The 21,543-nt window shown below is 37.4% G+C and overlaps 1 non-coding gene and 1 pseudogene across 1 annotated transcript; one reads left to right on the top strand and one right to left on the bottom strand.

Annotated features, from left to right (window-relative positions):
* Positions 1-2,775: 2,775 nt before the first annotated feature.
* Positions 2,776-2,882, top strand: LOC128569364 (U6 spliceosomal RNA). Its single transcript, XR_008375327.1, has one exon. It is a non-coding gene; the product is annotated as a U6 spliceosomal RNA (small nuclear RNA).
* Positions 2,883-17,248: 14,366 nt separating this feature from the next.
* LOC128568992 (KIF-binding protein-like) lies at positions 17,249-19,113 on the bottom strand (annotated as a pseudogene).
* Between the last annotated feature and the right edge of the window lie 2,430 nt (positions 19,114-21,543).

The raw sequence follows: 21,543 nt of genomic DNA, 5'->3' as shown, positions 1-21,543 counted from the left end.
ACTCAGAAACAGAGAGTTAAATACTCCAGGTTATCACTTATAAGTGGGAGCTAAATGATAAAAACACATGGACATAAAGACTAGAATAACCAGCACTGAAGACTTGGAAAGGCGAGAGGGGGGTAGGGGAGGAGTGACTACCTAATGGGTGCTGTATATGTTAATTGGGTGAGGGATACACAAATATCGAGACTTCCCCACTACACATTACATCCATGTAACAAATCTGCACATGTGTCCCATAAATCTATTTAAAGAAGGTAATTGTATTTTTAGATAGAGTATAAAATATATCACAAAGTACAATAATGTTTACAATCTAATTAAAATACAAATTACCTATGGACTAGCTTTGCCATTTTTAAAAGTAAAATATCAATTTAATTTAATCATATTTTTAAAAGTAAAATATCAATTTAAATTAATCATATTCTTTTTAACGTAATAGCTGACAGCTGGTTTTAACAGGCAAAAAACCGTAAGACCACAGAACAGCAAGACCCTGGCTGAGAAGATAGGGCATGCAGTCGAAGAGAACTAGATGTGTTTTGTCAGTAGCTTTGTTGCTGTGATTTAAAAATTTGGCATTTTGCTGCCAATTAGTCTTACGTAGAGGAGATATTTTTAAAAATTAGACATAACTTTTGGAAGGATTCGTATCTCCCGTTCTTAACTATAAAGGGTTTGACTTTCTCTCACGTAGCCACTAGATGGCAGTCTCGTGCAATTTTTCAAACACAGAGACCCGTCTAAATTTAGGGGATTGTGGAGAGTGGGGTGGGGGGTAATGAATCTAGGAGTTTAAAAAGGATGCCAGCTCATTTCGTTTCTCTCCTGCATGTGGTTCTGACATTCTGGGTTTTTTTTTTTGGATTTCTTCCATTAATTATGACGCTCCAAGTTTTTGTTCACTGAGACGCAGAGAGCCAAAGCTTTAATTAAACCCGTGGGGGCACTGCCTCACAGCAGAGAAGGGTAACTGCCACGCACCAGCTCTTACATAAATTGTTTCATTTAGTTCTCACATCATCCCCATGATTTTACATTGGAGAAAGCTGATGGTCAGAGAGGTTTATTCAAGAGCCCAAGACTGCCCAACCAAAAGGTAAAAATGATTGTGGAACAATTTTAGCTTAATTTGCCAGGAAATCACACTCATTACATCCTTGAGGAATAGTCATTGGAATTAGTATATTTATGCAAATCTTAACACATTACAGCTCGATCCAACTTCAAGTCATATGATAAAATAGGAATCATACACAACTTGTAAAAATAACTGTTCTCTATATTACAAATTGGAAATTCCACTGGTTTTCTTTGCAGGGGGTGGTATTTTAGCCTTGTCCAGATTTGTTGTGAAAAGGAAATAAGCTTAATTAGGATTTAGAAATTAAATCTCTGCTTCCAACCAGATGTGAGAATTATAACCCTTTTGCTCTTAACCTAGACGTGTGATTTTCCTATAGCATGCATAGATTTTACTTTGTGTTAAAGTTACGTTCACATCTAAAATCCTCTTCTCTGTAAGTCCAAGGTAAGTTTGTTGCCTGAGTCATTTCTTTATAGTCTTGTCTTATATTACTTCTATTGAGTTTTTTTTTTCCTAAGGCATTTAAGTTAGTTCCCATAGAAATAGCAACTTTTCTTTCCCTTTGCACTCATTATTCCTTTCTGTATGCATTTTATTTTACTAATTACAAATACCATTTTAATAAGCTTACAATTCATCTCTGGCCAGAAGTATGCGGGCATTCTAGAAGGTAACATACAGCCTCAAAGTTTTACAGTGGCCATCAGTCAGAATGCTTTGCAGAGAAGTTAAAGAATTTTAATTAATCTGCTGAGTCTGCTAAGAGACGTTATCTTGGTCATGTTGATCACACAGGTTGATGAAAACACAAGGTGTAGGATTTTAGCCCTCCTCCCCTCCCCCATCCCGTCATGGTGGATTAGGTGGAAAAACTGATGTTGTTTCTGGGACGTTCTATAGAATGTAAACTTACATGAATAAAAATAGTTGAGAACTACCGGGCAGTGCCTGTGGCTCAGTGAGTAGGGCGCTGGCCCCATAACCAAGGATGGCAGGTCTAAAACCGGCCCCAGCCAAACTGCAACAAAAAAAATTGCCGGGCATTGCGGCAGGTGCCTGTAAGTCCCAGCTACTCGGGAGACTGAGGCAAGAGAATCACCTAAGCCTACACGCTGGAGGTTGCTGCCACGGTACTCTACCAAGGGTGATGAAGTGAGACCCTGCCTTTAAAAAAAGAAAAAAAAGAAATAGTTGGTAGGCCCAGTATTTAGGGATGTCAAAAATATCTTATTTCTCTTAAGTCTCTTGTTAAAAGCGATCAAGAGCCTATTCATTTCTCTATCCCATAAATGTTATGTATTTTATTTTAGGACACATTTTCAAGATTATATATGAGTTTTACCGTAAAGAATGATTATCTATTGAAAATGAACAATTCCAAATTTGACTTTTGCACAGATTACGTACTTTAGGGCTGATTTATTTGTAAGGAACTTCTGGGAGAGAGATTAAGGCTTAGAAGCTTTATAAAGGATTGTGTTTGGGATGTGAAAAAAATATTTTTAAAAATTTTTTCAAAAAATGGAAGAAAAAAGCTAAAAAATCATAATGGAATAAATGTTAAATATTGACAAAACATATTTTGTCAATTTTAATCATTCTTGCATGTATTGGTCATAAACATTTTATTCAATTTGAAACATATTTTTTTAGATTAACTTTCTCACTTCATAAGAATTTCTGTGCTCACTTCGGCAGCACATATTGGAAAATTGGAAGGATACGGAGAAGATTAGCATGGTCCCTGAGCAAGGATTATATGCAAATTTGTGAAGTATTCCATATTTTTATGAAGCCACTACATGCTCACAAGAGAGAAAAACACAATGATGTTGAAGTGAGGCGGGAGGTGGGAAGCCAGCAAGGGGAGGAGGGAGGAGCACTGGTAAGCTCTCACCTATTGTGCACAATGTTGGGGTACACAGCACACCTACACACAACTACAACTTGAACTTTACCTTAGACATGCAAAACAATGCAGCCTAATCATTTGTACCCTTATATTAACCTGAAATAAAAATAAATCGAAAAAAAGAATTTCTATTTTTTGGATATCACTTGTATAAATATATTACCCAGAGCCAAATAAGTTAACAAATAAAATTTATAAAATGTTTAAGGATGTTTTTGCAGCAAAAATTATTTCTAATAAGGGATTTAGGGAGCAGTTTTTTGTGATTGATAAGATGAAAGGGAGAAAACTCTAGATGTAAGAGTGATTTTGGCCTTGTGATAGTCTCAAAACATCCCCGGACAAGCTTTTATTTTTAGTTGGATCTCTCTCTCTACATGACCGATATGGTGGTAGTTAAGCACCGTGACAGGATTAAGGACTAAAAACTAAGAAAGCAGGTTCTGTTTGTGCCTGTCCCATCGTTAAGTCAACAGAAAATAAGCAAGGTGGTTGCTTTTTAGTCAATATTGTCAGCTGGGTACTGTTCTGCTGTAATGGTCTGTCAGCTTTGATCCACTTACATAGAAAGATTATTGACAGTAGAGAGAGGAAAACGCATTTTAATCATTGTCCTGAGAATAGACTTGCTCTTTCTCTGTAACCAAACCAGCAAAAAACTGAAGCATATGTGCCAATTTTTTGAATAGAAGGTGGGGTTCAATTTTCAAAAGAAACACAAAAAAATCCACAATGTAATAACCCACCTTAATTTTAGAGGCTTTAATCACTGCCTGGAATCAAGCCAAAGCCTCAAGTTAGAGAGTGAAGCTTTCAGAACCCACCAATGTGCTGCCCTTGCACCCTGGAATGAATTTAATTAATTGAATAATTTTTAAAATAATGATAAAAGAAAATGAAGTGCATTGAGTTGTCCATATTTTCTCCCTTCAAAGTACTAACCAGGCCAGACCCTGCTTTGCTTCTGAGATCAGACGAGATTGGGCACATTCAGGGTGGTATGGCCGTAGGACATAGGACAAATAGGAGTCAGCTCCTGAATTTTCCATTCTGGGTCTCTGCTTTACCTTCTTTTCATCACTTTTTTTTCAATGAATACTTGTTAAGCCTTTTTAAATTGTAGGCACAATGCTTGCCACTTAGCCATGAACAAGATAGGTTAGGTTCCCTTTTCTCAAATACCTGGTGTGAAACACACCACCTGGTCATTCAGACATGACCACAATTAAAGAAAGCACTGGGCATATAAGATAGTGAGAAGCTGAGTTCATACAAGTATGAGCCAGGAGGAAGTGGCTCTTAAGCCAAGAGCTGAAGGATGAGAAGAAACTGCCAATTGAAGAGATGGGGAGGAGCATCCGGGGAGAGGGATGGCAGGTGCAGAGGCTCGGAGGTGGGAAAGAGCAGCTCTGTCTTTGGTGAATGGCATGGTGAAGAAAAAATCTTCACCATGAAGAGTAGGGGAAAAGTAGGGGAACCAGAAAGAAAAATTAGATAAGTCTCCATTATTTCTTTTACAAATACGTATCAAGAAGCATTTTACTAAGTCCTTTCAGAGAGAAAAGAAGTTTAATACATAGTTCTTGCTTGCAACAACAGAAAAGGTTATTATTTCTTCAGTACTGACTAATTCAATAAATCAATGGAAAATATACTACAGCTTTATGTATGTGGTATGCTGATAATCCAGGTGTTCTCAAACTCTCCATACATAGAAAAAAATTAACAAACTTGCATAACAACTATTTTTGCTGTGAATGGGAGAAAAGACTTTGTGTATATGCAGAAAGAGGTGGCCAAGGCATAGAGAACATTTTGTAAATATTTTCTAAAATTTTGTAATAAATATTTTGTAAACAAAGGTACAGTTAGCTACATTATCCCATGTTGCCTATGTATGGAAAATTTTGGGACAAATTAAATATGCCTTAAAAAAAACAGAAAAAATACCTTTTTAAAATTGTTTTCAGATATAGATGATCAGGTTTCTAAAGATACAGACGTGAGCCATACCGGGAAGCTGAGAAGTTGTCCCAAGATGCACAATTATTTTTAGTCTCATGTTCTTAAATATCTTAGATTTCATCTGCTAAGTAACCTCTGGAAAAGGTATCTAACTTTCAAGGTTCCAACCACATCATGTGGAAAATGAAGTTTTCATGTGGAACCTAGCTGTCAATTCAGACTGATTATGGACTGGGTGATGTGGCTGCATAGCTATTGGTAAATAATCATAGGAAAAAAGGATATAGTTCTTAAATATACTTTGTTCTTGTTTGCATTTTCTGAGGGAAATGAAAAGATTAGAATAGATATAACAATAATAATATTTGTTGTTCTATTGCTTTGCCCAGCTACCATGGTAAGCACTTTGCACAATTTATCTCTTTTAATTCAAAAGGTACCCTATGATATAGGTATTATTTTACCCCCATCTTAAAGCTGGGGTAAATGATGGATGGAGCCCTCAATCCCATACTTATAGTAAATGGTGGATTTGGGTTATAAACCCTGGCTTGTGCTTTCTCTACTATATCTAAGAAAAGCATAATTGCAGGAAAATGGATAGGGGACCCTAAGAGATCTCTCCTGGTTCTATCTTTTTAGAAAAATGATTTAAATCATATATATGTTTTAGTTTGGAATGATTGCTAAGGGGAGCTGTGAAGTCTTTAAAGACAGAAAAGTGATTTAGCCAAAAAGGGGGAAAAAGAGAAATCAGTCAGGACGAGACACTAATGTTTATTGGGTGTATACTTTGTGCTAGACTAGATACTATATGCTTTCCTTAGGTCTCATTCAAGCCTTCCAACAAACCTTCAGAAGAAACTGTGATCATTTTCCTTCACAGAGGAGAGTATCAGTCCTGAGGAAGAGAGCTAAACGTAAAGAGATTGAGGAACTGTTCTTCAGACAGATAGCTGCTAAGTAACAGCTGATGTTTAAACTCCTCTAAGAACCATAAGCCTGGGCTATTTCCACTAAGAGAAACCAAATTTTAGATAGGAAGATAGATGGTTTCTAATTGTTTTTTTAATTTTTTAATTTTTATTTTTTATTGTTGGAGATTCATTGAGGGTATAATAAGCCAGGTTACACTGATTTCTAATTGTTTTTTTTTAGTTCTTTTTCCCCCCATGTATGGCCATGTTTTAATTTTTTGAATTCTTGTGTCCATATTTTTCACATATACCAGCTATAAAATGTTATTGGCATATTTTTCCTTTTCTGGAGTTAGAAATAATTTTTATAATATTTCACTTTTTAATTTTTCATTAAAAATAATAACTGTACATTTATGGGGTACAGTGTGATTTTTTTTCTTATTTTTGAGACAGAGTCTCACTTTAATCACCCTTGGTAGAGTGCTGTGGTGTCACAGCTCACAGCGACCTCCAATTCCTGGGCTTAGGCGATTCTCTTGCCTCAGCCTCCCAAGTAGCTGAGAATACAGGCACGCACCACAATGTTTGGCTATTTTTTTGTTGTTGTTGCAGTTTGGCTGGGGTAGGTTCAGACCTGCCACCCCCAGTATTCAGGGCTACCCACTGAGCCACAGGCACCACCCAATGTGATGTTTTGATCTATACACACATTATAGGAAGAGTGGATCAAGCTAATTAACATATCTATCACCACATTCTAATTAACATCTTTTTGTGATGAGAATGTTAAAAATATATTCTTTTAGAAATTTGAAAATATAAAATATATTAACTATGGTCAACATACAGCGCAATAGATCACTAAGACTTCATTCTTCAGTGTAACTGAAACTTTCTCCTCTTTGATCAACATCTTCCCATTCCCCATTGCACTCCATTATTCCTAGTCACCAGTAGCCACTTTTCTACTAAGTGAGATCATACAATATTTGCCTTTCTGTGTGTTGGTGTATATTTTCAAAGTTTCTTTACTTATTGCTCAGCTCATTTTAATATATTCTTCTTTTCCTTTGGTTTTCCCTTTGCAGTTTATGACCAAAGGCTGATTGATGGAAAGTTAACAATTCTCCAGTTAACATATTAAATAGGCTTTTATCCCTCCTGCTAATGTTGAAGCAACTAATTATCAGCCCTGTTTGGGAGCAAGAAAAGTTGACCTCAGATAGGCCAATAGAGCCCTTCAAAGAGGAAAGGAAGAAGTGGGGTCTCCAACTCTCTCAGCAACAAGCCAATCTGTTTTAATTGCTTGAGAACAAGAGCTCAAGTACTTGGAGTCTGCACTGATGCAGCGCCTCAGAAATAATGATTACAGCAAATCAGAGCTCATGAATATGCAGCTTATTTCTGCTTTGAGACACTTGAGTTATCCAAATTAAAAATATAAAATTATGGATCGCAAAAAAGTGGCAGGGACTTTTTTATGTTAACAATTGGAAAATATCACTGGGAATGAAATCTTCCTGCCAACATGAAGCACATAATAATCATGCCAGGGAAAGGATGCTTTTCTAAATGCTTGCTTTAAATAGATTTCCCCAAAAAAATTCTGTTTAAAGATAGACCACGGAAGCTTTAATTCATGTGATTTTTCCCTTGGTGGATTTCAATTTCAGGGTTATCCATTTTGGGACAAAGTTGAACACCGTCTCATTCACAAGATGTTCTCTATAGTCAGCATCTACCCTCAAAAACCCTGAAATAACAAGACTTGATTTTGGTGCTTTTTCTTTTTCAAGATTTCTTCTTTTTTTTTCAGAATCTCTTGCGTGTTTGTAAGCCTTATATGTTAAAGACTCTCCATTCCAATAGGCTCGACCTCCCAGGCCCAACACCCACCTTTTACATCTTATCTCTTTCTCTTTCTGGTTCATCAGAATGATTCATTTCATGTTGTCGTTATTCAGGACCTTTCCAGGTAATATGGTTAATAAACATAAATGCAAATGTTTATAATTTGTCAGGTTACAACCGTTGTTTTAAAAGCTAAATTTGCAACACCCTTTCAAATGTTTGAGCTTGCACCACGAGGTGGTTGCCACATGGATAAAATTGCCTTGATCACATGGCAACTATCAGATTTAAGAATGGGCGGCGCCTGTGGCTCAAGGAGTAGGGCGCTGGTCCCATATGCCGGAGGTGGCGGGTTCAAACCCAGCCCTGGCCAAAAACCACACACACACAAAAAAAGAATGCGTAATTAAAATAACTCTTTTAAAATGAAGAGAGTGTGTGTGTATTTGTGAAAGTAATTGAACCAAAGCAGAGAATTTAATAATACAGAGGAGAGTTAGAAAATACACAGCAGGTGTTTTCCCATTTCCCTCTTCAGTGACTAAGGTAGATATTCCTAAATGCTGTGGTGCTCTTTCCCATTAAGATCTCAGAATCATCTTTAACATAGAATCTGAAGCAGCCTCTGAATTAATACTGACATTTGGGATAAAGATCACACATCTTTCTTAATACAGAGCAAGCTTAAAACAACCACAATACTAGAATTAAGACAAGAATCCCACTTTTGCCATTCTTATTTGACAAAATCCTAGAAGTCCTATCCAGAGCAATCAGATAAAAGAAAGAAATCAAAGGCATCCAAATAGAAAAAGAGCAGGTAAAAATGTCTCTCTTGGTAAGTGATGTGATTTTATATGTACAAGAACCTAAAGACTCCACCAAAAAAACGTTAGAACTGATAAAAAAAAATCAATGAAATTTCAGGTTATAAAATCAAGAAAATTCAGGAGCGTTCTTATGTACCAATAATAAAATAGATGAAGAAATTCAAGAAAGCAATCCTGTTTTCAAAATGTTTTATTTCTACAAACTATTATCTAGGAATAAATTTAATGAAAGAGATGAAAGGTCTCTACGATGAAAACTGAAAAACACTGGCGAAAGAAATTAAAAAGTATGCAAATAAATGGAAAAACCTCCATGCTCATAGATCATAAAAATTACTATAGTTTAAATGATGACAATGCCCAAAGCAATCCACAGATTCAATGCAGTACTTATTAAAATACCAACAACATTCTTTACATATTAGAAAAAATAATCTTACAATTCATATAGAATCACAAAAATTTCTAAATAGCTAAAGTAATATTAAACAAAAAGAAAAAATCTGGAGGCAACATACTTCCTGATTTTAAAATATATTACTAAGTTAGGGTAATCAAAACAGCATGATATTTTGTTTAAAGACACACAGACCAACGGAACAGAATAGAGAACCTAGAAATAAATTCATGTATTTACAGCCAACATAAAATGGGAATGAGACACCATTTTTAATAAATGGTACTGGGAAAACTGGCTATCCACATGCAGTTTTCCTAGGGATAGGAGATTTTCCTATCATACACAAAAATCAATTCATAATGGATTAAAGACTTAAATATAAATGAATCCCATATCTATAAAACTACTGTAAGAAAACATAGAGGAAGTCTTTGTCTAGGACATTGGTCTAGATAAGGATTTTATAATTGAGACCTTAAAAGCACAGGTAACAAAAACAGAAATGGACAAATAGGAGCACATTCAAGCAAAAAGCTTGAAGAAAATATTTGCAAACTATTCTTCTGACAAGTGACTAATATGCAGAACATACAAGGGACTCAAACAATTCAACAGCAATAAAAAAAATCATTAAAGGGCAAAGGAACTGACTAGACATTTCTCAAAAGGAGACAAACAAATGGCCAACAAGTGTATGAAAAAAAAAACTCGGGCGGCGCCTGTGGCTCAGTGAGTAGGGCGCCGGCCCCATATGCTGAGGGTGGCGGGTTCAAACCCGGCCCCGGCCAAACTGCAACCAAAAAATAGCCGGGCGTTGTGGCAGGCGCCTGTGGTCCCAGCTACTCGGGAGGCTGAGGCAAGAGAATCGCTTAAGCCCAGGAGTTGGAGGGCCATAAAGTAAAACTGTCTCTACAAAAAAAAAAAGAAATAGGAATGTGGAATTAGCAGAGCACTCTAAACTTGATTTTGCTTAATGAAGTAGCCAAAATTTTGTTTTATCGTTTGTTCCATGCCATCACTAGCCATCAGTATTAACCTTCTGTTTACAAAGCTGGGTATGGAGATTATTCCACTGTCACCATCTCTTTCTCTCTCTCTCTCTCTCACACACACACATACACAAAGAAGTTAACAATTGAATGACATTGAACTGCTGAGTCACCAGCAGTTACTATCCCTGTCTTTTGTACTTTTAATATTGTTCTTCCACAATATTTGTTCTTCTTCTTTTTTTTTTTGTAGAGACACAGTCTCACTTTATGGCCCTCGGTAGAGTTCCATGGCCTCACCCAGCTCACAGCAACCTCCAACTCCTGGGCTTAAGCGATTCTCTTGCCTCAGCCTCCCGAGAGTTAGAGGTTCTGTGAGCCGTGTGATGCCACGGCACTCTACCTGAGGGCGGTACAGTGAGACTCTGTCTCTACAAAAAAACAAAAACAAAAACAAAAAAAAAACCCTCAACATCACTAATCATCAGGGAAATGCAAATCAAAACCACAATGAGATACCATCTCACTACAGTCAGAATGCCTATTATCAAAAACCCTCCAAAATAACAAATACTGATGAGTATGTGAAGAAAAGGGAACATTTATTTACTGATAGTGGGACAGTAACTTAGTACAGTCATTATGAAAAATGGTATGGAGATATCCTAAAAAGCTAAAAATAGAACTACCAATCTAGCAATACCATTTTGGAGTATTTACCCAAAGAAAAGGAAATCAGTATATAAAAATGGTATGTGTAATACCTGCACCTCTATGTTTATTGCAGCACTATTCACAGTCGCCAATACATAAACTAACCTAAGGGTCCATTGGTGGGTGAGTGGATAAAGAAAATGTGGAACATATGTACAATGGAATACTATTAAGCCATAAAAAATTAAATCTTATCCTTTGCAGCATCATGGATGGAAATGGAGGTCATTATGTGAAATGAAATAAGCTAGTCATAGAATGACAGATGTCATATGTTCTCACTCACATGTGGGAGCTAAGAAAGTTGATCTCATGGAGGTAGAGAATAGAATAGTGGTTACCAGAGGCCAGGAAGGGTAGTGGTATTGGGGTGGAGGATGAAGAGAGGTTGGTGAATGGGAACTAATATATAGTCAGATAGAAGGAATAAATTCTAGCATTTGATAGCACAGTAGGGTGACTATGGTCAATAATAATTTATTGTATATTTCATAATAGCTAGATGTGACTATCCGAAATGCTCCCAACACAAAGAAGTGATAAATGTTTGAGATGATGATTATTTTAAATACCTTGATGTGTTCTTTACACATTGTATGGATGTACCAAAATACCATATGTATTGCAGAAATATGTATAATCATTATGTATTGGTAAAAAAAATAAAATGAAGACCAGGGGAGGACACAGACACAAGAGGGAAAAAGACCTCATGAAGATAGTGTAGACAGAGTTCTTCTATCTACCACAAGCCAAGGATCACCTGGGCCATTAGAAACTGAAAGAGGCATAGAAGTTTTCTTCCCTACAGCCCACAAGCCTATGTCACCTTGAATTTGGACTTCTAGCTTCTAGAACTGTGAGGGAATCAATTTCTATTGTTTGAAATTCCCCTTTCCCAACATTAACAACAATAAAAGCGAACAAGGTTTTGACCCATTAGGCAGGGATTCAGGGCTCAGTTACAGAATGAGGCAGATGATTCTCAGCTACAGGGGTGGAGCCCAGGTAGGAATGGCATGTGATATGCACAGTTTAATTTAGGTTAGTGGTTCTCAACCTTCCTAATGTCATGACCCTTTAATACAGTTCCTCATGTTGTGGTCACCCCAACCATAAAATTATTTTCGTTGCTACTTCATGACTGTAATTTTACTACTGTTATGAATTGTAAATATCTGTTATGCAGGATGTATTTTCATTGTTACAAAGGGGTTGTGACCCACAGGTTGAGAACTGGTGATTTAGGTGAAGCCATTTCAAAACCAAGAGACAATATGAAGGGTCAAATTTCAAGGTGTGAGCCATACAGAGAGTCAATAACCAAACCTGAAATGAAAGGAGGGCCAGCTAGATGGATTGGCAGGTTTAGGAGGGTGGAAAGGGCTGAAATTGAAGAGATTCATTGAGGCTTTGAAGTTTTACTCCAAAGCTTTTCCCAAAGGCTTATCTATCTACACCATACTCTGTATTCTTGTGTAGACTTCTGCAATTTCAGTAAACAGATTTTTTTTTTTTGCAGTTTTTGGCCAGGGCCAGGTTTGAACTTTCCACCTCTGGTATATGGGACCAGGGCCCTACTCCTTTGAGCTGCAGGTGCTGCCCAACAGATTTTTTTAAAACAAAATGATAAGGAGACAAGAACGGTACCACATGTTTCCCCTAGAACCTTGTTTCTTAAGTGATGATTGAATAATTCTGAACTCCATTTTATATCCATGTCTGCTTGTGACTCCAACTGGGGTTGGAATGACAGCAAATCCAGAGTTTCCTGGCTGAAGGCCAAGAGATGATTGCCCTTACTGACTCCTGCTTTCTCACTACTTACTGGAGACACAACAGAATGTCATGCTCAGAATGAACAAAGAATAGGTAGGTAGGAACCATATAGTTTTGCCAAAATTGTACCGTGGCCAATATAAAAAAATATTTGGAGTCAGGAATATCAAATTCAGAGTTCTTCATTAAAGCTGTTTCTTTTTTAAGCTAGGTGGGACACTAATGTCTCTGAAACTGAAATGTATCATAGGCAGATGCTGTATCCCATATGAGTATATGCTATGACAGATAGTTGGGATTGCTACTCATGTATTTTCAAAGCTATCTCCATTCACTTCATGCCCCAACCACTTGCCTAAGAAGAAGTATGAACCCACATGGAATGATAAATGAGGATCAGGTCAGACAATGAAACTAGGGCCAATTTGCTTAGCAGGCAGTCACAAGTTAGGAGAGGAAAGACCCAGCCCTTTTCTGTTCTCTTCTGTCAGTGCCAATGAACAAAGAGAAATGGAGTCCTTTTGATCAAAGGTGATCTAAACACCTTTTTTTGGAAATCAGATTTACTTTAGAATGACCAGCCAAACTTGAGAGTTGAGGATGTTATCTGAATAATTTAGGGATCAGGAAGGAATGTAATTTTACTGAATGAAACATAGTGGAATCTGGGGTCTGTTATGAAGGCATTTACTTCAATTTCTGATTTTATTTGGATTGGAGAGAAGTAACTAAACTCTTTGTTAGAGTAAGTGCAATAATAAAAAGCTAAAATTGTTATCAGAGGTACTGTGTTCTCTCTCTTATTTCTGACATGATATTTCTACTACAAATTGAGTCACAAATACAACAGAAATTTATTGTTATACAGTTTTGGAGGTTAGAAATCCAAGACCAAGTTGTTGGAGTGTCAGAGAGACTCTTGCCTAGCTTCTGGTGGTTTGTTGGCAGTTTCTTGGTGTTCTTTGGCTTGGAAAATCATCACCTTGCTCTCTGCATTCATCTTCACATAGCATTCTCCATGTGCATGTCTGCCTGTCTCCAAATCCCCCCACCACCACTTTTAAGGACATTGGTCAGATTACAGCCTGCTGAAATGATTTCATTTTAACCTGATCACCTCTCTAAAGGCCTTCTCTCCAAATAAGGTCACCTTCTGCAGGCTTAGAACTTCAACCTGTAAATTTTGGGGGAAGTAAACCCATAACACTTAAATATATCATGACTCCCTGATACAAACTCTGTAGGAATAACTATAAAGCCATAATCATGTAACCTAAATGGCATTGCTTTCACTAAGAGAGTCTAGATCAGTGGTTCTAAACCTTCCTAATGCCATGACCCTTTAATACAGTTCCTCATGTGGTGATCCCCAACCATAAAATTATTTTTGTTGCTACTTCATAACTGTAATTTTGCTACTGTTATGAATTGTAAACTATCTTATATGTAGGATGGTCTTAAGTGACCCCTGTGAAAGGGTCATTCGACCCTCAAAGAGATTGAGACCTGCAGGTTGAGAACCGCTGGTCTAGATGAACAAGATTTTAAAATATATTTTCCTCTTCCTGACCTGAAATGAGAGAATCAAAATTTATCAATATCTATCTAGCATTGTGTTCAAACTGGGTTGTAATGCTTTTTCCTATTTGGGAAATAGAACTGGATGGACAGCTGGCTTCAGAGTTTGCATGAAGAGTACATAATCTTACTTATATAACCCATCGTGTTTGCAAAATCTGCACTGCAGTTTTTGGGAGGGAATGAGATGTTTGGAAATAAAATCTGCTGTGCAGGAGTGGAAAATTTATTCATTTTCACATTATTTTTGTTGTCTATATTTTTATTTTGCTTTCTCAAAATGTATGTATCTTTATTTGAGCATTTTTCCTTTGCTGCCCATGTCAGAAATGCTGAAGTGTTGCAGCACTCATCAACCTTCTATGTAATATGAAAGTTGCTTAACTCTACTCCAGGATTATGATTTCTTAAATCTAGAGTTAGCCTGGATTGAGGTAGAATGAGGAAAGAGGGCATGAGGAATAAATGGTTATGCAACCCTCGAAAGTGTGAGAGTTCATTGTTCAAATTTAATTCTGCAAACAAAACTAGTCATTATATCCATGTGCTGGACACCTGGTTTTTAATTACCGCTGCAACACTTTCACCCTGCTTCTGATTCACGGCACTGTTCCCGTCTTTAGTAGGAATTGTTATTCTTCCAGTGCAAATGGTTCTGTTGGGGCTGCAGATTTTATTAATTCACTTTTTGGGGCACTGGCCAATCAACTGGTGACAATGATTACATTGCGGTTAGAGACATGAACAAGTTAGCCAGAGATCTTCCTGGAGATTTTAAATACTAGTAAAGAGGGATTAAGGGTTTACTAAGGTGAGATGACTTTGTCCTGTCTGAAATTGTGGCCAGCTCAACATCTTAAGGCAGGAGCCTCTGTGTGATAGAAAAGAATGAGACAATACACAGCAAACACACAGAGGGAAGGAGAGAAAGAAAGACAAAGGAAGAGAGGGAATGAAAGTATCAGTTGAATTATTGGAGAAGGTCAGTTTCATGTGTCAACTTTTTGTTTCTTGAGTCAGCAAAGCTACCACTGTTTCAACTGGTTTTATTGGCATTCTGTCAGTTGCAACAGAAATAGTCATTTTCTGGTGTAATCCATAAAAAACAAAAGCAATAATATTAATACCTATATTCAAAGTTCAGTTTTTCTTCAGGTAGCAATATTTGAAAGGTATTACAAAAATAATGTATTTTTCATAATATCATTTCTAGAATTGAAGGTAATGTTTTTAATGTGATTACTCTTCTTTCCCATGACCTGCTGGAATTTGACTTCTCAGTTTGTTCATGTGTGTCTCCATAATGTTGGGGGAGGGAGTTCAGACCAGTATCTGGTACTCTCAAAAGCTCTCTGAAACAAAGAAGTTCTTTAAGCTTATGCTTTATGTGGTCTGAGGTTTTCCTGTTTTCTATTTATCCTTTAATACCAGCTGAGATATGACCACCCTCGGGAATTTGTCTACAATTTGTTTAGTTAGAAATGAATCTTCACCTGTGTCCTGTGGAGTTCTACCTTAATAACACCAACTCCATTCTGCCTTCTATTTGTGTTCCAATGTTGTATAATAAATCACCCCAGAATAATGGCTTAAAACAATGACTGCTTTATTATGTCTTACCATTATTTTGGTAAAGCATTTGAACAGGACTTAGCTGGAAGATCGTTCTTGTCCACCTATTGTTGACTGAGGTCACTTAATGATATTTTGGTGGTCTGGTATTCAAGGTCAATACAGTTTCACTTACCTGCCTAGCACCTTGGAGGGGTTATTGTTACTGGTGTATGCTGTGTCCTTTTAGGTTCTGTTTTCTCTATTTTGGGGGGGTGTATGCCTTAAAAAATCATTTTCCTGTTATTTTAGCAGGATTTTTGAAAATAATATGTGTTCAATATAGTATTTTTACCTGGAAGTCCTAAAAACCTAGTTTACAAACTACTTTCACATTTAGTTTCTATTTTCTCTTTACAGGAGCCTTATAAGTTTTACTCTTCCACCTTTTAAGATAGGAAAACTAAGACAAGTGTTTTTGTAGTCAAGCCTTTTTGATTTCTAGGAAGAGAAACTCTCTCAAGCCAGTAAAGGTAAACATCACATTTTCATTTCCTTTAAATATCCTAATCAGCCCACAGGCTCACACTAGAGGTATTTGAAGGTTGTTCTGGGCATATCATTTCGATTTTCCTGATCTTTGGAGTTCAGGTGTTCGTTAGGATTTTCAGATAAAATCTGAGGTCTGCAAAAATCACATCATAATGAAGATATTTGTACCAGAATGTTTATTGCAGCCCTATTAATAATTGCTAAGCCATGGAAAAAGTCCAAGTGCCCATTGATCCACGAATGGATTAATAAATTGTGGTATATGTACACCATGGAATATTATGCAGCCTTAAAGAAAGATGGAGACTTTACCTCTTTCATGTTTACATGGATGGAGTTGGAACATATTCTTCTTAGTAAAGTATCTCAAGAATGGAAGAAAAAGTATCCAATGTACTCAGCCCTACTATGAAACTAATTTACGGCTTTCACATGAAAGCTATAACCCACTTATAACCTAAGAATAGGGGGAAGGGGGAAGGGAGGGGAGGAAGGGGGAAGGTGGGCAGAGGGAGGGTGATTGGTGGGATTACACCTGTGGTGCATCTTACAAGGGTATATGTGAAACTTAGTAAATGTAGAATGTAAATGTCTTAACACAATAACTAAGAAAATGCCAGGAAGGCTATGTTAACCAGTGTGATGAAAATGTGTCAAATGGTCTATAAAACCAGTGTATGGTGTCCATGATCACATTAATGTACACAGCTATGATTTAATAAAAAATAAATAAATAGCAAAGATGGTAAAAAAAAAATCTGAGGTCTGACGATTAAGTTCACGAACTTGCTACCATAAGCTTATGTTGGCAGCACTGTACAAACAGTTTGGCAAAGTTTCATAACCTTGGCATATCAGTGTCTCACAGTTGTGTCTGATGTATGAGGGTGTATTTCTGACTGTGTTTATTACTGTTGGTGTTTTTGTGTGCCATCATGAGAATGTTGCAGTTTGAATTAGAGTAACAAACAAGACTCGGTTTATCTGACTGTGTCTCAAGCTCAAACTGCAATCCTCTGGCTATACAGGTAAATATTACAGTGGAACCGGACCTGTTTGACTAAGAAAAAAAATCATTTTCATATTGCACATTTTCATTCTTTCAAAACAAAGATTAAGTCAGGGCCATTTTGGTTCTGAATCTCTACATATTTGTTGGGAGAAGACTAACCATCTCCTTACTAAGTTCTAGTTCAACTTCTATTTCCTGGGCAGCTTCAGGGTGCTTTTCACAGTAATCGACAATAAATTTGTAATGTTCCAATGAGGTTGCCAAATTTTCTACTTCTTTCTTAGGATCTGCAGTAATTATTTTGCCATAGAGACAGGCAACTCGAAACTTAGCTAACATGGCAGGGCGGAGAACATCCTCCCCTATATGCTCAGGAAACACTTTATTTGGATCTCTCAGGGAGTCTAAGAAAAGCTGGTAGTATTTTAATGCTGACTTATTAAGATTATTTATTTTTTTAATGATGTGTGAATCAGGATCCCTTAGCTTGTCAGCAATGGCAACATTCAAATCCATCATATCATGGTATGCATGTGCAATTTCAAACTGAATCTGTCTATTGACCAACAGGTAATACTGTGGATTCAGGTCTACAATTAGGGGCTCTAGCATGGCTATTCTGCCTTTATGCATCTTGCACCCTCTCTCCATGTCAGTTTCAAAGAATGCAAGCACCTTAAATAGAGCACTGTGGTCTTGGACAACTTCAATATGGTCAGTGACATAACCATCAATCTGAAAGAACTCTTTTGCCTCAAAGACATAATGCTGACCCAACAAGAAAAGTTCTCTGGCTTCTTCAAAATCTAAAGGTCTCAAATAGCTCACTTTCTCTTCTACTGCAGAGATGGCATCACACAGTTCACCAGTTCCAAACTGCACGGCTTTTTTCCTAATGTTTTCTTCCTCATCTAGTTCTTTTTTCCTTAAAGCTCTAAGTTCAGACTGTTTATCAAGATCAACCTCTCCTATGTTGTCCTGCATAGCGAGCTGGGCATTTTGCATAAGAGTCAAACAGTATCTGATGCAACATCTTGCTATTTCCCCTTTCCTTTGATGATAAAGTTCTGGTACATCTCCTTCAGCTTCAGGAGTGTCTTTTGTAGCTGACACCTTTCCTGTTTGACCAAAAATGACATTAGCAGCTGATAAACAGTGCCCGGCCTCCATAAAGCATAGCTTATTGATATAAAATTGTGATAAGGTGGCAGCATTAATAGCCCACTCTAAAGGATGGTAGGCACTGTGCTCAAGCTGGCATTTTAGTGTACTGTGGCAATAATGGGCAGCCTTTCAAACATTTCCGTATGCTGGTAGACTTGAGCCAGATAATATAGGTTATGAGTGTAAACCTTCTCAAATCTTTTTGATCTCTCTTGCTCAGTAAGTTTTTCTTCTTCAGGAAGAAAATGCTCTGTAGGATCAAGAGGAGGACTTCCAATCTCTTTCATATACCTATTATATAGTGCTTCTGATGATTCTAAGTAAGCTTGTGTAGTTTCAATTTCTTCTCTTTCAGACCACAAGATACCTAGATTATTCTGCGCCTGGATGTAGAGGGAGACGCAGTCGCGTGAGAGCCGGTACCTGCGCAGCAGCTTCAGGCATTTCACCAGATGCTCCTCCCCCGCTGACACCTCCTCAGTGTCGATGTGATTCACCCCGAGGTTGAACTCAATAACCGCCAGCCTCACCGCCCGCTGGGCGATGGGCCCCTCGGCCTCCACCACTTCCGTTGGCAGCGCCAGGGTGTGGTCTTCTGCACCCAAGCCCTCGTCGGCCTCAGGCCGCTCATCCTCATCCTCAGGCGCGGGGCCGAGCAGCGCCTTTACCTCCTCCAGCAGCGCTCGGGCGCTGTATTTGGACTTGTACGGTTCCTTCTCTGGGGTTTTATGCAACTCTACCCGTGAGAGCGCCGGCGCTGCCTGTAATTTCTCACAGACTTCTGCCCACGGAGCGTTAGCCATAGCGGCCTCTACTACCTAGGTTTTCCCAATGCGTGCAGTCTGGACTCCCGCCTTCCTTCTGCTTTCTAAGCTAACATTTTTGAAAAAAGCTCCCCCGCCCTTTCTCTTTTAACTGATTGTGTAAGGATATGAGGAATTAAAGTTAGGTGTGAAGGGTGGTGACAACATTGGCTGGAAGATAACAAAAGGCAGCCTAAGGAGAGGCCAAGGCAAAAGAAAGTGATTGTGAGACTGGGGGTCAGGAAAATAGAGGAAAAGAATTTGTGGGAATAGGAGAGGGGCAGACAGAGCTGAGTTATCTCAAAATTCTTCTGGGAAAGGGATGGAGGGGGATCTGAGACTAAAAAAGGGTATTAAATTGATTGCAGGTAGGGGCTTAGGAAAGCGAAATCTAGGAAGCATGGCTGTTACCAGTTCTACATTAAAGCACTCTGCACTTTCCCTCAGCTGCTTCTCTTCGTAAATACCACCCTGCTGGAACATCAGGCCACAGTTCTATGCCTTATTTCACCCAGCTGTTCTGAACTCCCACTCACTACAGCCCCTTAGGGAAGGTGGTGGCCAGGAAAAGCACAGTGAGAAGATTGAGGCCCAGGAGGAGAGCTTAGCAGGTGACAGGGGTGGGAGAAGTTAAAGGCGGCCTAGGAGGTGATTACCCGGGGTTTTAAAATAAGTTTGGACTCTAAAGAATGCTTCCAGTTCTAGTAGATGGGGGGAAAAGATTCCTAATGCAAAAGGCCAACTTGTAGGTGCCTTGTTCCATGCTGCTAATTTTATAAACTTTCAAATAAGTAGGAAAAAAAATGACTAGCTTATCTTTATTTTTGGTTGTATTCTTTATCACAATTATTTTCAGTAGCCCAGTTCTCTTTTCACTGGGCTGTTACTTTCAAGTGACTAGAAAGTATGTTGTAGGAATTAGATACTCACGAGGGCACGTATTTTGGTGCTTCTACTGGCTGTGAACTGGATAGACCTTTTAATTTCTCTGAATCTCAGTTTTTTTCCAATATATAATTATAATATTAATAACAGTATTATTAATAATACCACCTGTTACCATTGTTGAAAAGGAAAATAAAAGATTAACATGTCTGTGACTTTTTTTTTTTTTAAGGAGCAAGACATTTGTAGAAAGCTATATATATTGTGCTGGGCATTGTAGAAGTTTTTGGGTTTTTCTCCAAAAGCAAAACAGAATTTTGGTATTCATTGCATTTATGTGATTAATGCCTATTATATCACTGTGGATTTGAATTGCAGATCTGGTTTGGTAATTTCTCACTAACAAATGAATGCCAAGATTGCCAAATATCTATCCACTTCATACTTTACTGCTAAGAAATTCTGGCATCCAAGTCCTTTCATATTCCACCATTATTCAACTGAATCTGTTGCTGTGGAAGATACTAGTTAATTAATAAATATTTATTAAGCGTTTACTCTTGGTAGAGCATTTTAATGAAATTGAGTGTGCAGTTGCCTGAGGGGACAGCTTCAAGGGCATCATCATTCATGTGGACTAGGATTTGGTGGTGTGGCTGAAAGGTAGGCAATGTGGTGGTCTTCTGTAGATTGAAATATATGTTTTTCTGGTTTAGAAATTAAAGCATACAAAAATTTTAAGTTGCTTCCCAAAGGGCTTTTGCAAAACAGTGATAACTTGTATTTGGAGGTTTATTTCAAGGAAGGTTTACACATTTCAGTGAAAAGTTATCTTGCAGGATAGATAGCCTATTTTAAAATTCATGAAGGAATTCAAAAGCAATACTTTGTTTCAAATTCATTAGACCTTTCATTTCCTCAACCAGATAAAGAATTTTACCTTAAAAAGGCTTAAACAAAAGGTAGTTGCCCAATGCTCTAAACATTCACTAAATCTGAATGTGATTATAATATTTTCTTCTTAAAGCAGGGCAAAAAGTCAGAGATATTTCTAAAAGTTTAAAACTTCACCATCAAATTCTACTTTCCTTCAGATCTGACATCTTTTAACATGGTAATGAACAGGCTGGTTCATTATTTGCAATTAAAAAAATACTCATATCGAGTACTAAAGACAAATAATTGCAATTTTATTTTTTAAGGTAATTAGCCATCACTCAAATATTTCTGGTGCACAGCTAATTAAGGTTGAAGTTAATTATATCTGCCATGTGTTCTAATGCAAGTATTTGACTATTTTACTGATTGCAAGTTATATTTCCTCCCTTGTTAAAAAACAGAGACTTGGAGTTTTAAAATCAGCTTAAGTGAAGAGGGGCAATGTTGGATATTAAAACTATCTCTGCCTTATAAAAATAGTTAAGATTAAAAAATAAAATATTTACTTTTAAAATATTTTAAAATATTTATTTATAAAAATAAAAAAAGAATCAAATCATGTCGGTGGCAACTTAGCAATTGAATTGAGTAAAATTATCAAGAGAA

The sequence above is a fragment of the Nycticebus coucang genome, chromosome 17 (assembly GCF_027406575.1).
Source record: "Nycticebus coucang isolate mNycCou1 chromosome 17, mNycCou1.pri, whole genome shotgun sequence".
Lineage (NCBI taxonomy): Eukaryota > Metazoa > Chordata > Mammalia > Primates > Lorisidae > Nycticebus > Nycticebus coucang.
The sequence above is the reverse complement of the archived record's forward strand: the minus strand, read 5'-3'. Positions and strand labels throughout refer to the sequence as shown.